The sequence below is a fragment of the Eleutherodactylus coqui genome, chromosome 1, assembly GCF_035609145.1.
Source record: "Eleutherodactylus coqui strain aEleCoq1 chromosome 1, aEleCoq1.hap1, whole genome shotgun sequence".
In the NCBI taxonomy this organism is placed as follows: Eukaryota; Metazoa; Chordata; class Amphibia; order Anura; family Eleutherodactylidae; genus Eleutherodactylus; species Eleutherodactylus coqui.
This window is the reverse complement of record NC_089837.1, coordinates 346,889,004-346,905,815: the sequence shown is the minus strand read 5'-3', so window position 1 is coordinate 346,905,815 and position 16,812 is coordinate 346,889,004.

Genomic DNA, 16,812 nt, shown 5'->3' with positions numbered 1-16,812 from the left:
GCAGTGTGGGCCGAAGCCCACCTGTATTACGCACGACATTACTACCTCAGCTGTGTTGGGCAATGCAATGGGATATTTCTATGTACCGCCGGTGGCTTCCTGGCACCCACCCAGGCAGTGGGTCCACAGGGAGTTTAACCTACATGTGTCCACTTGTAAAGAACCCCAGTCTGACTGGGGCATGCAGTGTGGGCCGAAACCCACCTGCATTAACCCTTTCCAGTCCACTGTGTGACCTGTGAAGACATTAGGGTTTAAGGCTGTACAGCTCCGTTGTTGGTAGACGTCCGTCGGGGTTCTCTTACTGTATATTGCCAGCCTCTCTGCTGTCGGAGCCTATCCTACGTGTCAGCTCATGCAGTACTGGCTTTAGCCAGCATATAGCGCCGTTGTACAACAGCAGAAAAAGAGTAAGCCCCCTAGGAAAACCATATACAAATTGGATTGGAAAGGGTTAAGCACAACATTACTACCTCAGCTGTGTTGGGCAATGCAATGGGATATTTCTATGTACCGCCGGTGGCTTCCTGGCACCCACCCATGCTGTAGGTGCACACGGACTTTTTACTACATCTGTACACTTATAAAGAACCCCAGTCAGACTGGGGCATGCAGTGTGGGCCGAAGCCCACCTGCATTAAGCACGACATTACTACCTCAGCTGTGTTGGGCAATGCAATGGGATATTTCTGTGTACCGCCGGTGGGTTCCAGGGAGCCACCCATGCTGTGGGTCGACAGGGACTTCACAATAGGGAGTTGTACCTGCCTGTGTCTATGAATTAAAAAGCCCGGTCTGACTGGGGCATGCAGACACCTTGACAGAATGAATAGTGTGTGGCACATAGGTTCCCCATTGCTATGCCCACGTGTGCAGCTCCTGATGGCGGTGGCACAGGATTCTATTTCTCATTGCTTCTGTACAGCATTGTGGGCTATCGCTCCGCCACTTTTAAAGAGGGTCGCTGCCTAGCCGTGCCAACCTCTGCAGTGTGTGCCTGCGGTCCCTCGTCATGGCAGACGCAATTCTAAATAGACATGAGCGTGGTGTGGCATGAGGGCAGCTGAAGGCTGCCCAGGGACACTTTGGTGTGCGCTGTGGGGGGGGAGGGGGGGCGGTTGGGCAGCATGTAACCCAGGAGAAGTGTCAGTGGAGTGTCATGCAGGCAGTGATTGTGCTTTGTTGGAGGTAGTGTGGTGCTTAGCAAAGGTATGCCATGCTAATGAGGGCTTTTCAGAAGTAAAAGTTGTTGGGAGGGGGGGGGGGGCCCACTCTTGCCGGTATTGTGGCTTAATAGTGGGACCTGTGAACTTGAGATGCAGCCCAACACGTAGCCCCTCGCCTGCCCTATCCGTTTCTGTGTCATTCCCATCACTTTCTTGAATTGCCCAGATTTTCACACATGAAAACCTTAGCGAGCATCGGCGAAATACAAAAATGTTCTGGTCGCCCATTGACTTCAATGGGGTTCGTTGTTCGAAACGAACCCTCGAGCATCACGGGAAGTTCGTTCCGAATAACGAACACCCGAACATTTTGGTGTTCGCTCATCTCTAGTAATGAACAGTGAACTCGTCATGTGATGTTGGCAGTATACCAAGAGCAAACATTCAGTCAATTGATTGGCTATGATTAAGAACATTGTTCGAAATGTGTAAGCGGTTTCATCTATGAAAAGTGTTTTTACTATATTGTTGAAATAAAAGTAACTTTTATATGGGAATCATTCGGAAGGCTGTATTACTTCATCTTTATTTGCTGATATTGCATTGGTGTTCTTGCGCTGTTTAGTGCACCTGACAAGCATTTGTAGACATGGTGAGCTGGCTTCCATGTCTTACAGTATTTTTTATGTAGTTTATGTGATTTCATTTCTACAAAAAATCACAATATATACCCAGATATTGTATAGCAAAAATTGTCAACACCAAATAGCTCGTTGAATCTACAAAGGATTGGGTCTTAAGTAGAAAACTCTAAATTCAGTCATTCTTCCAACACTCCGTTCTCATTATAGAAATAGTTGAAAAGCTTGTGTTCAGGTATTCTAATTGCCAAAGGCAAAAAATAGCCATAGGTAATATCCCCTGAAATATAATATTATTACTTTATTGTTCAAAAAAGACGACATTGAATGATATTTAAAATAAAGGGGCAAATGGTGGAAGCGATGAGATGTGACCTGCAGTCATCAGTTAGCATCATGTGTATTATTATTAATATACACACTAAAACATAGGCCTGGATGGCCAACTTCCTAAAGCTATGTGGAAATTAATAAGTCAGCACCACCGAAACCCTATTAAAATCTAACCTATAGCCACCTGATATGTTTCGCCTTGCAGCGTCCTCAAGGGGAGCTAAAAACCAGGGCAAAACATGTTGGGGTGGCTTTAGCTTAGATTTTAATAGGGTTTTGGTGGTACTGACTTATTAATTTCAACATAGGCTTTTGGAAGTTGGCAATCTAGGCCTATGTTTTAGTGTGTACAGTGATCACTCGCTATATCGCGGTTCAATGATTGCAGCTTCAGTGCATTGCAGATTTTAGATAGACAATATATCATTCTGTTTTCGCTGAGTTTTTCGCTATATCGTGGAATTTTGCAGTACATACAGGAAATATAGTACGCCACTAGCACTTGCCAACGTTAGATTATACATGGCACACTATTGGCTGATGGAATGTGTTCTGTATAGGGTGCGGATTGGCTCACTGATCGTAGCATTTGTTCACTTTTGCGATTGTTTGGCAGTTCACCGACAGATTGATATGTGTAAATATAGCGCTGCTACTTTGTTGATTTTCACGTATCGCAGAGGTCTCTGGAAGGTAACCTCTACGATAGACGAGGGATCACTATATATGCACAGTTACACACATGATACTAACTGATGACTGCTGGTCACATCTCATTGCTGCCACCATTTGCCCCTCTATTTTAAATATCATTCGATGTTGTCTTTATACTTTTTGTATAATAAAGTATTTATATCACATTTTTGGGGATATTACTAAAGATGAGCGAACACCAAAATGTTCGGGTTCGCGTTATTCGAAACGAACTTCCCGCGATGTTCGGGTGTTCGTTTCGAATAACGAACCCCATTGAAGTCAATGGGCGACCGGAACATTTTTGTATTTTGCCGATGCTCGCTAAGGTTTTCATGTGTGAAAATCTTGGCAATTCAAGAAAATGATGGGAACGACACAGCAAGTTCTCCTCTGCCACAGCTGTAACAGCTGTGCCAGAGAAGAACGATGTTAGCCCATTGAATTCAATGGAGCCGTCAATACAGCCGACTCCACTGAATGCAATGGGCTGCCGGCGATCGCGGGATGAATTGTCGGAAAGGGGTTAAATATATAAGCCCTTTCCTGCAATTCATCCAGAAATGTGTAAAAATAAAAAATATATATATACTCACCTGGTGCGGGCAGATGGAGTTCAGCGCGGCAGGCTGCAGTTCTCCTGAACTGCTCTGAACAGCTGTGAGTAATATTCAGCAGCCGGGGATTTAAAATCCCCGCCTGCTGAATAAGATGCCTCTGAATGGTCACAGCCTGACCAATCAGAGGCCAGCCCTCACTCACACCCATTCATGAATTCATGAATGGGTGAGTGAGGGCTGCCTCTGATTGGCTCAGGGGCAGCTCTCATGAATTCATGAATGGGTGTGAGTGAGGGCTGGCCTCTGATTGGTCAGGCTGTGACCATTCAGAGGCATCTTATTCAGCAGGCGGGGATTTTAAATCCCCGGCTGCTGAATACTACTCACAGCTGTTCAGAGCAGTTCAGGAGAACTGCAGCCTGCCGCGCTGAACTCCATCTGCCGGCACCAGGTGAGTATATATATATTTTTTATTTTTACACATTTCTGGATGAATTGCAGGAAAGGGCTTATATATTTAACCCCTTTCCGACAATTCATCCCGCGATCGCCGGCAGCCCATTGCATTCAGTGGAGTCGGCTGTATTGCCGGTTCCATTGAATTCAATGGGCAAACATCGTTCTTCTCTGTCACAGCTGTTACAGCTGTGGCAGAGAAGAAGGATTTGTCTTCTATATGTTCTCAATGGGGTTGGCGCTGCTGCCGCCGGCCCCATTGAGCGCATATAGACGAACATCCGAACATCGTGTGGTGTTCGTTACGAATAACGAACATCCCGAACACCCTAATATTCGCCCGAGCATCAAGCTCGGACGAGTACGTTCGCTCATCTCTAGATATTACCTGTGGGTATTTTTTGCCTTTGGCAAATAGAATTGTGTTTCTATAACCCAGAGTATTCCTAGGGCAATTTCATAATATATTTCGGTGTTCAGGTATTGTCATTCAAGGCACATCAATCAGGGGGCACTTCAGTGCAAGCACAAGGGAAATTTTGGGTCGAAGGTCTAAACAGTCATATTTGAAAAGCTTGTGTGCAGGTATTGTCGCTCAGGGCATATCAGTCCGGGGGCACATCAGTGCAAGAACAAGGGAACTTTTATGTCAAGGGTCTAAACATTCATATTTGAAAAGCTTGTGTTCAGGTATTGAAACTCAGGGCACATCAGTGCTAGCACAAGAGAAATTGTGGGTCAAGGGTCCAAGCATTCATATTTTAAACATCAGTTATGTCCTGTAACAATGCAAGTATTGGATCTGATTGTGCCAGAAACACCTGATTGTACATAATATGCTTTGTGTAGTCATTTTGATAAATGTTATCCAAGAATAATAATAAACACGATATCCAAAAGAAAAAAAAACTTTATTCTATGTCAGAAATAATGGCAAAATTATTTTTACATACTCTATATTTACATGTTTGGTTATTGTAAATGTCTAGTACATATGGCAGTCTTCTTTCCTTTATATGCTGAAATACCTTAAATATATATCTATATATTATATATATATTTATGTTCATTTAAATAAGTTGCATGCTGAAATGTATTATCAGTATTTACACAGTATTTATTTTATATTTACATAAGAGTTATTTAACCCATAGGAGCCACTTTGTGACCTCTAGACTGCTTTGCATCAAGGATGAACATCAGATCAGCTTGGAATCATGGGTATCATAATACTGAGGTCTAGAAAGAATTACTTCCATCCCTGCTCTCTAAGCACATAGACTGTCACAAAGGGCTACATGGGCAATAAGGCTCTGCAGGAGTCAGTAAGAAAGGGGTTACACACAATTGTGTTGCTGGCAATCAACTGAATAGTTATTTTCCTCATTTCGGATGCAGCAACAATGATTGGAAAACAATGATTTACAGGAAATGTAAATATGAAATGGTAATAACATCATGTGCATTGACTATGACATGTGCTGTAGAGTCATATTTTTCTTTTTCTTAAACAGGAGTTCTTAATTATTCAAATCAAAGCATAGTATATGATGCTAAAGAAAACTGCAAAATCATCACAATTCGTAACAAAACAAAAAGTTTGAAATTTTACTTAAAAAGATTTACGGGGACTTAGATATTTCTTGCCTATCTTTAGAATAGGCCATCAATATCAAATCGATGGCAGTCCAACTCCTGATCCCCAGCTATTGAAGAGGCCACAGCGCTCAGGCGAGTGCCATGGCCTTTTCATTGTACACCAGGCAAAGTGCCATACACTTCACAATGGTGGTGCCTTATATTGAAGCTCAATCCTATTCAATGTGACTGAGTTGCACAAAGGCCATGTGACCAATGAACGTGATGTCACAGGCCAAAGAGACCACACAGCTCATCTGAGCATCGCAGCCTCTTCAAACAGCAAATCAACATACCCCACCACCTCCACCATCCTGATATTGATGACTTATCCTAAGGATAGGCCATCAATATCTAAGTCCCAGAAAATGTCTTTAACATTTACCCCCAGTTTGGAGCTACCCAGGCTTATTGATTGAGAAGCTGCACTCACCAAACAGTTATCCACAGCAGTGATTAAACACAGACAGCAGAAGAGAATATTAATTCCTCACAGATGTCCTTGGAGCCCCTTGAAAATCCACAGAATGACATTTGCAACACTTTATTGTTTGTCTCTAAGATATATAATGGTTAGTGCACAGAATCTGATTTCCATACAGATTACCTGTTCTAACTCTGAACTGTTCCTGTTTCCACAGGAATGTTGGTAATAAAAGTTGTTTAAAATGTTGTCTGCTATAGTCAATCCCTTTTTGTTAGGATTCTTCTGTGACAAGCTAAGGACGAAGAATCTAACAGTTGAAACCCCTAGGGATAGTCTGTAATCTTAAAGCAAGTGTTCAGTATGTAGTTCCACCAGCATTGTGTTGTGCTGATTTAAAGGGAACTTGCCCTCAACGATAAGCACCATAAACTAAAGGTCCATTTACATGCAAAGATAATCTTTAAAATGATTGAAAGATTGAAAGTTTTAGTGATCTTTTAGCATAAAGTGTTAATGGCCACTGATGGCCATTAACATTTTATCATCTTCATTTGCATGCAAATGGGCCTCCAGGAGCTGTTTGCAGAGCCCAGTGTGTGATTATTCAAATGCCTGGCTATGAGCACAGCTGCATTGTTCTCATCACAGGTGCCAGCAGAATGCAATGTTAACTGCTGGCTCCCCACAGAGATAACAGCCTGCGCTCTACTGACAGATGAAGCAAGCTGCTTTATTTCCAGTAGCTGAATGATGGATTTTAAGTTTACCTTAAAATCATCGTTCAAACGAAAAGTGCCCGATACCTGCGTTTACATGTAACGATTATCACTCAAATTCGTTCATTTGAACGAATTTTGAGTAATAATCGTTGCGTGTAAATTGGACTTAGGTTCTAGCACTTACAGTTTAAGTGATGTGGAGTCCGAGGAGCTGTTTTTCTTATTCACCCAGTCCCCAATTCTGTGGTGTCCCCTTGCAAAGTCAATGCATGTAAAGCCAGCAAAGGAAAGATAAAGACAGACTCTTTGCAGTTGCTCTCTGCTCAGGCTAGATAATGGATGTCCCAAATGAGAGATTCTGCTGTATTAGAGGTGCGGTTTTGTTTCCTTTAAATCTGTCAATTAGTAATTGGACCCCTACCATTACCAAGAGCAAGAATGAGTATACAGACAGCTGAATAAGCAAGATCAGTATATCTGATGCCTTCATTCAAGTCTATGGAGAGGAACCATTTATGCTTCTCTTGCTCTTCAGCAGATAATGGGGATGAAGAGCAACTGGTTGACAGGTTATAAACATAAAGAAGAGGTTGTTGTGGGATAGTCTCTTTAGTTTCTTAATAGAATATTTGAAAATGGGTTTTCTAAACCAAAAACTTCCTTTAAGGGGCTATGCAAAGTTATAATGTTAAGGGAGAATTTTATGATCATGAGGGTCTAATGGCTGGGAACCCACCAATTCCAAGAATAGGGTTCCTGAAGGTCACTGCATGAATGAAGTGGAGAGTGCACATGTGCATCCCCTGCTCCATTCATGTGGAAAGCTCAGGGATCCCCGTTATCAGGATCATGATGGTCCAGTAGTTGAGTCTCCACAGATCATAAAATCATCATTTATCCTGTGGATAGGGGATAGCTTTATAGCTTTGCACAAGCCTTTTAAGGTATTTTTCAGCCCAGGTATCTCCAAATGAAAGGTACATATTTAGTTATTTACACACAGTTTAACATTTCAATATAATCCAATGTGGTGGAATAGTTCACTATGACTAAAATACATATCTACATTAATATTACTAATCAACAGTAGCGCTTAATTCATGTAACATTCACCTAATATTGGCCCATAGATACCACACCAATTAAACAATTATTATGTCACATATAGGAATTTTACTTATCCCTTCATGATTCAAGCCATCAAGTAGCCCGGAATTCTGGGAAGTCTTTACAAATGGACCACATAGTACAAGATACAAAGCACAGGATGATCACAATTACTTCATGTTCCCCAATTCAATCACATTTGTTAGGCAGGCAACCAAGGAAAACACATTGTCTTCTAGTACAGTAAAAGAGAAAACCTGTGGAAATCAATTATTTTTAGCAAACATATAAAAAAGAAAGTCTTCAATAGTAGTTAATGTCATTGTGCTAATCCAGCATTACATCCATCATTGTCATCATTGACACGATTTTACATAGCAGTTGTATATACAGTACAGACTAACCATGTCTTCAATATTGAGATATGCTGGAAACCTTTTCAACTGACTAGCAAGTTCAAATGAAATATGAAATAAAATCAATGGCAGCATAACCAATGGCCTATTGGGTTAGAGAAGCATCTGAGATGTACTTATGTTTGACATTTTATGAAAAAAGAGTCCTACATATCAGGGCTGTACACAGAAAACATAGTACCCTCTAGTAAAATTCAATAATTCTACTGTTGTGTAATGGGAAGCACAGGAAGCAGAATCCACCATAGTCCCCATAAACATATGTGCTGCCTTTGTGATAGGTACACTACTTTTCTGTCAGTTTAGCATTTAGTAAGTTCTGTAAGGGCTCAGTCACACGGGCGCATCGGCCGTACCTGAAGACGGACGTCTCTCTGCAGCTCCGGGAGGAAGAACATGTGACCGGCTCCATTGCCGGTCATGTGTTCTTTCATCACTAAACTGTCAGTCACATGGGCGCATCGGCGCCGGTGTACGGGTGCCGATACGCCCCCCTTGTGATTGAGCCCTAAAGATAAACTTCATAAGGTTTTACACAGGTTTTGTGACAGTTTTTCATGCATTTTTTTTGCATGAAATCCAAAAGTCGTTTCAAAATATATTACATATCTTTTGAATCCACTTCTGGCTCTGATATTAAATATTACATATAATGTGTGTGTGTATATATATATATATACATACATACATACATACATACGTGTGTGTGTATGAAGTGTATGTATGTTAAATTTATATTGAGGGATTGGGAAATATTATATTTCTCCTTCTGGCTGAATCTACTTCTGGCTTTGGTTCAAAAAGCTATGTAGAAAACTGCCACAAAAACCTGTTCACATGGGTCAGATATGCTGCGGAAAATCTGTTAATTAAAATGTTAATTGACATGTCAATTCATGCTGTGGAATTTCACAGCAAATTTCACTCCTTCAAATGAAGGGTGTCTGTGGCAAATCTACACCAAAATCCAAACCAAAATCTGGATTTGGAGTAGATTTGTTACTGCAGATTTTTCATTGCAGAAAATCCACAGCAAATCTGTACTGCGCAGTGTATGTTTTATGCAGAGAGCAGTTGAAAATGTATGTCTCATCTTTATGGTAAAAACATGTGATCAAAGCCTTAGTGACACATTCATTTTTAATATATACAACTGTAATCATCAGACTGACCCCTGTAAAAAAAAAAATGAAATGGCATAAATTTGGTACGTGATTTACTTCATGTGACAGTTTTGCAAACACAGGATGAAAGCATTTGAAATAGCTTTTTCTGACTACAAGAAAGTAAACACAATTGCAACAAAACTCACATCTTTATTGTGATTAACTATACTTTCATGTCTTGTTCTTGAAACTGGAAATTTTTCACTGTCATCCCTGCGGGAATCAGTTAAACCATTACTAGTGACTGTTATCTAAAGAAACACTAGCAAAAACGTACATATTGTAGAGCATCGTGTGGTGCAGAGTTAAGGCAGCAGAAATGCAGTCTTAAAGGCCTTAGTCAGACGGGCATTTTTTCGCGCGATTTGCGCATGCGCATGCGTCCGGCGATTTTATAAAACCATTGCTTTGCAATGGTATCGGACACATGAGCGCTTTTTATGCGCTTGTCCGATAAATTATAGAACAGAAATCGCAGATCGCACCTATCTGCGATCTGCGATTCCTGTTCTCTTCTCTATATGCGCTCAGTGGGGCCGGCGGCAGCAGCGCCGACCCCATTGAGAACATATAGTAGACAAATCATTCTTCTCTGCCACAGCTGTAACAGCTGTGGAAGAGAAGAACGATGTTTGCCCATTGAATTCAATGGAGCCGGCAATACAGCCAGCTCCATTGAAAGCAATGGGCTGGACAGCTCCAGCCCGTTTCTAATGAAACGCGGCTAGGAGCAGATTTTTCGGGCGATTTTTTTTTTTTGGGCCCCGGTCACGCGATTTGCGGATGCGCATCCGTCATGCGATCCGCAAATCGCGCGAAAAAACGCCCGTCTGACTAAGGCCTTAAGCTCTAACTAACGACCTGAAGGTTGCGAGTTCAAGCTCTGCCAGCTCAGGGTTGACTCAGCTTTCCATCCATCTGAGCTTGGTAAACTGAGTACCCAGCTTGGTGGGAGGCAAAAAATAAAATTACCTGAAAGCGCTGTGAAATAAGTTGGCTCTATACAAATGACAAGATTTTATTTTTTTATGAACTATCAGAGGAGTATCAAATTAGAGGTATAGATATGTATTAGGGACCCAAACCATTACATGTAGTACATTTCAGGCACATAGCTATGGGGGTGCATCTGGTGCTGGGAGCCAGAGGGTTGCCAACAAGCAACTCTGCCTTGGCCAAGGTATTTAGATACAAAGATATGGTAGGGAATGGAATCTTTGCTTCCGTGTAAAGAAATCTTAGGAACAAGTCTGGTACAACTATACTCTTATGTAGAAGAGAAGGCTCTGGGCTCGCTCAGTCACAAGGTATTGGGGGAACTGTGATCGCTGGCTCCCCCCTTATATTAATAATACAGTCAACCTACTAGAGGAACCACATTGTTTAACTATATGTGTGAAAACACAGTGTACACATTTGAGATTACATTTTAACAACACTTAAAGTTAAGACAATATACTTGTAACTTTAGCTAGCACAATAGAGGGAAGAAAATATGTAACTCGTCACCAGTATTGTATTGCACTTGTGTCTGCTGCAGTATATGATTCAGAAATAATTTAGTCCCCAATGTTTAGACTCTAGGAGAACACCACTATGTAGACAATCACTGGAGCTTGTTTTCCACATTCAAGTCTATAGAAAAGTACTTTATTCTACTGTGGAAAGAAAATATATCATTATGTAAGAGGGTTAGAAACTGATGTCGACTGTCAGTATACGTAACTGCCCATCATTGTAGCTTTACACTGTGCATGGTTATGGATGACGTACTATTTTATTGTGTATGTGTTGCAATACTCTGTTGAGGCTGTCTTTTCTGCTGATTTGTGCATTTTATGTACTGGTTCTCAGCAGGGAAATTTATATTATTGTACACTTATGATGGTAATACTTGTACACTGTAATTTTAAGGTACTTGGCAAGCACTCTAACTAGGTAATTGGTCATATGTTCGAATGCACTAAGATTGACTAGGGACATGATATATAAGAAGGTTGTTTACAGCATCTCATGGCTATAGGGAAAGAGGGACACTAGCACTCACTCTTTAAGCAGAAGAGTAATGAGGAATGATTAATGGACTAACAAGTGCTGCATCACCCTAGTTAGGCTAGAGGGAGCTATGAGAAGGGCTCTGAGAATGTAGAAGATGTAGTGAGAACAATCCTGGAGATTGCAACTGGTGAGATACAGAGTCCTGTGAGAACAGGATAGTGCAAGTGAGTCACATCTGGAAAGGATCCTGTGAGTGCTTGTGGACCAGTGCTAAGAGTCCTCAAGTAATCTAGAAAAGACACTCTGTAAGTGTGACCTAAGCTGTGCTGATCAGTCAGTTTGTTGCCTTGTGAAATGTGTTGGGCTAAGCCACATGCGATGAAGGTGTGTACAGAGAGTTGTGAACGGAGACCTGCTGGTGTACAAGGAGCTGCACTAAGCAGTGGAGGCAAAAGTTAATCCTGATGAGTGGCGAATCGCATAGCACTTCTGACAGAGAGATAGTGCAGTGAAATAAAACACTGCACTGCGAGCAAGGGACTGTGCAATAGAGACTTGCTGCTCTAGCTACTGATAATGGCCAGGTGGAGTTCAGTACTGTGTTGCTGCAAACCCTTTTGTAGTGTGTCTGCAGAAATATGTAACTACTAAGCTATTTGCCTCTGCAAAGAAGCGTAACCAATAAGCTACACAGTATTTGCATTTGTAAGATGTGTAACCATTACTGCTGTGTCCTCACTAAGAGACTGTAACCACCACTACCACCAGATACTAAGTAAACAGCTGTCCTATTTAAAGAGGTTGTCTGTTCTTATTTCAACTGGTGACCTATCCTCTGCTATCCCAGAGTGTGGTCCAAGTAACATATTCTGGCTTAAAACCCATAAGACCATGTAAGGTCAAAAGAAACCTGTCATCAGGTTTGTGATTTGAAAATAAAATCTGCTATGTGTGAACAGTTTTCCGCTGCAACTATGCTTACCCTTCCAACCCTCAAAATGAAGCAGTTTGCTTGACATTGTAAAGTCTCAGCATTGTCCATGATACTGGGTTATAAAAGATGTTTGTTCATCACTTCTATTCTCCCACTGACAGTGCAGGAACTCAATAGTGCAACTTTTAACCCTTTCCAATCCAATTTGTATTCTGGTTTTGCTAGGAGGCTTACTCTTTTTCTGCCGTTATACAGCGGCGCTACATGCTGGCTAAAGCCAGTACTACATGAGGTGACACGTTGGATAGGCTCTGACAGCAGAGAGGCTGGCAATATACAGTAAGAGAACCCCGACGGTTGTTTTCCAACATCGGACCTGTACAGCCTTAAATCATAATGTCTTCAGAGGTCAGACAGTGGATTGGAAAGGGTTAATTACACTCATAGACAAATACAGTATTTAGGTAAAAGCATATCCCAAGTTTGCTCCAGTAAGGAAAGTTTATCATATATAGTAATATTACATCTGGATAAGGAATTTATGAAACTCGTCCTATTATATATTTAATTTTTTCCTTTCAGTGCCTTGCGACATTTGATGCTGTATTAGAAATGTGACTTTCTAGAGCAATCTGAGACAAAGGTAGTACCTGTGTTTTCAGTTTGCTTTTGATGATGTAAAGAGGGTTACTCTTTAGCTTGACTTGCCATACTATCAGGGTGGTTTATTTAGGTTTTAAATTACTTTACAATGAGCTTTGCTGTGTTCAGAGAAAAAAATCTTTTTAATGGGTTAATATAATGTTCTGTGCCATGTTATCACAATCAAGCTAAAATTTGCCACATCTGTATAGTAGAGCATTTTTTTATGGACTAATGCTTCCATTGTATTATTTCCTGATACTCCCATCTTAAAAGTGCCATTATTAGAATTTAGAATTGCTACTTTGGCATTCGAGGCCGAGCATAATAGCAGTGGTGTAGCCTGTCTCCATGAGGGGCCTGCCGCTGGCCAAATGTTGTTTGTATTTTCAGAATAAATCTCTCATGGTCTAAAAATATCAGTAAAAGTATCTTAACTACTTCTAGACAGCAGGTGGCGCAGCAGCACACATATGCCAATGAATTGCCTCTGTAGGTCAGTCAAACATGTCCTAATTTGCCTTTGACTGTGTGCCCAGTAGTGATTGAAGTTAATGCTTCCTTATTTTAAAAGCTTCTAAAACCACTGTGTCACAGCAAGATTGGTATAAATGTTGTATGTATATATATATATATATATATAGTGTTGGTTAATATGACAAAGCTTTGTTCCCACGTCTAACCTGTCTCCTATTCATGGTATTATTACTGTACTGTACATAGCTCTGTGTATAGACACGTTTTACAAGAGTTGACCTAAATAGAGCAGCACAAAGCAAGCATGACGTTTGTAACCATTTTGACCCTGTCAACCTTCCATCATTCCCAACAGGGAAAGAGATACAGTACAATATATTGTAATTCTTCTATCATGTATCATTATAAATCAGGACTGTCATTTATTTCCCAGCTGTTTCTTCTCTCTATTTTATAAAGCCAAGCTGGAATAATTCTGTGATTGCACTAGTTGCAAACTTCAACTTGAAAGCTACTAAATATGATAGTTTAACTGAAAGAGTACCTTCTTTGAGTAGGATTCTATATGACTGCATAATCCTCATATATTTCTAGGTAGTAGATACCCCCCTTTCATAAGTGCAGCTCTGGTTTGCAGACCACTGGTATAAAGTTTACCTTGCTAACAAATGGGAATTTTCCTTATTGGACAACCCCTTTAAGAGCCTCAGTTGATTTAATGGTAATTCACTCCTGTCCATCACTATTCTCCATTGTAAAGTTTCACTGTTGGAGAGGATATATTTTGTGCATAATGAGTTCTGCATTTCGCCCCATAGATTGCAAATTAATTTGGAAATAGAATTTCACTTTTTATAGGAATAGAAAGTAATGATTTATGAAGGATTCATCTGCAGGCAATTGAAGTGTTCCATTAAAATAATTATATCAACTTTCTCTTTTGAAAAAAAAAGGTTTCTAGAAAAGCCATTAATATAGTGCTCATTGCCTCGATAGCACATGACTCGTACATGGCAGGCATACTGCAGCTGTTCACACTGGAAAACTAATGGGCAACAGGATACAGTTAGTCTTAAATTTGACAAACTTAAAGCCTGGGGCTAATCATTCTGTTTATGAAAGAGTGATTGTTAGAGATCTCAGAAGGTTTCTGCTTGTAAGTCTACCTTGCAATTCTATATTCTGCAACTATGACCTTGAGAAAAAAAAGAACTTGTTCAAAAGTAACATTGTAAAGCCTCAGATGAATACATTTCATGACCTGAAACTTTTCACATTCAGCACTTCTGTTGTTCTATTTGGTCTACAGAACACATTTATTCAGATAATGGCTAAGCTCTTGCATTCACTAGAGGAGATTGAGTCAGGCATTAAATATTTTCTATGAATTGCATCCTAAAATCTATTGACAGCTTGGTGGCTCAGTGGTTAGCATTATTGTCTTGGAGCCTGGTTTCAAATGTGATCAAAGGCAACGATTGCGTGAAGTTTGTATGTTCTCCCTGGGTTTGGAATTTAGACTGTGAGCTCTTATGGGGCCTGAGTACAAACTTATGTACAACACCGTGCAAGAAGTGTGTGCTATATAAATGGGTAAAATAAATATGAGGAAATATTCAGTTATATCCTATAGTTTTTAATACTGAAGGTGAAGGAAAGGAATTTAATGCTAAGCTAAACCCCCATGATAATTCTGAAGATGTATGTGAATAGCCATGATGTTAAGTGAATGGCTGAACTCATGTAATACATGAATGCATGAGTCCACCATAGCAGAAGCTGCTCATAGATTTCTGCTGTGCCTTACAGAGGGAAGGTCCACTTCTATACCATCCATATGTGCTTACTGGGGTTGTTTTAGTCTTAAACTTTTTATCCTTTTCTCTAACAATTGACATTGCCAAATCTTTCCACTGAAAGAGGCCAATACTCGTGCATAATATAATTCAGTTCCTAAACATTAATTAATGAAAGTCTGCATACTGGCAAATATTTCTGCTAATATGACATTAGTAATCGTAGCAACCTCCTTCTGTATTGTGTCTTTGAGGGCTTCAATTGTTTGCAGTTTATTACTGTATACACGGTCTTTCAGAAAACCCCACAAGAAGAAACCAGGTGGCATCAAGTCTGGTTATCTTGGCAGCCACAGATTTTTTGAAGCCAATCACTGAAATAAATTTCAGTTTCCTCATGCTTGTATTAGGTGTGTGGCACATTGCGTAATCTTGGTGAAAATAATCTCATGCTAATTTGTCATCTGTAAACTGATGTTTCACCAATTTGTGAATTTTATTAGTACACTTTCTTCACCATACTTATTCTGAAATACCAGGTCAGGCAGGGGAGAGCAAAGGGAGAGAAGAACAATTGGTGTGGACAAGGAAAAGGCGCATGGCAGAAGAAAAAGGTGCACATAGTGCCCAAAAAGTTGCAGCACGATGAAGCACTACAAAGAAGCTCTGCCATCACCAGAAAGGTCATAAATGCTCTGGGGCGCTATAAAATGGGGAATTTTTACTGGACCTCCGGACAAAGGTCTAGGGACTGTATGAGCGCAGAGGTGCTGTGCAGTAGAGAGGCCATTTGATCGTCTGCAGAGTTACTAGGGTATAGCAGGCTGAGCAGCAGTTTCTGCTGTAGGGAGACTGAAGGAACTTACATTGAACCTTGCCTGGATTTGCAAAGGATCATTGCAGAGAGCCTTGCGGTTCATGTCCGTTTGTACGTTTATTTTGTGTCAGATTGGTCTGCTGAGTTTGTTTGCTATGTCTGTGCTAGGTTGGCCCCTAGGGCCCTCTAGTAGATGTGTCTTGCTAGTGTAGGGACTGCAAGATACAAGGGGCCTTGCCGGGGCTTGCAGCTTAAGTTCATTGGCCAATGTACGAACTAACACCTCGCATTTATATTCAGCTTATCATCTGCTATTAGTGTTTGCATTGTGGCTGCTGTATGCTGTGTATTCTGGCTCTGTGTGTCCTGTTGTTCAGTCCCTGTCATGTGGCATGTGAATGCATCCTGTTCTGGTGCGTGGCTCCTAGGATCAGCTAGGGCCCAGATCCGAAGACCGCTGGGCTGCCCTTATTGGGGCAATGTCCCCGCTTAGGTAGGGCCATGCCATTCGCACAGGGTCAGTTTGCCAGAAACCTGTGTGCGTACCCAGTCCTCTCTATGGTCACGATCGTGTGGGCCCCGTGCTTAGTTTGCCCATACGATCGTAACAGTACTGGTGCCTTGGAGTCCTGGGTTCAAATCCAATCAAGGGCAGCACCTGCATGAAGTTTGTATGTTCTCCTTGTAAAAACATACTAATATGTTAATTTGGAATTTAGATTATATAAACTGCAACAGGGACGGGGACCCTAGTGTGATAACAGTTGCTGTGGAATATATATGTACTATATAAATAAATAACATAAATAGGACCAGGTGACATAGC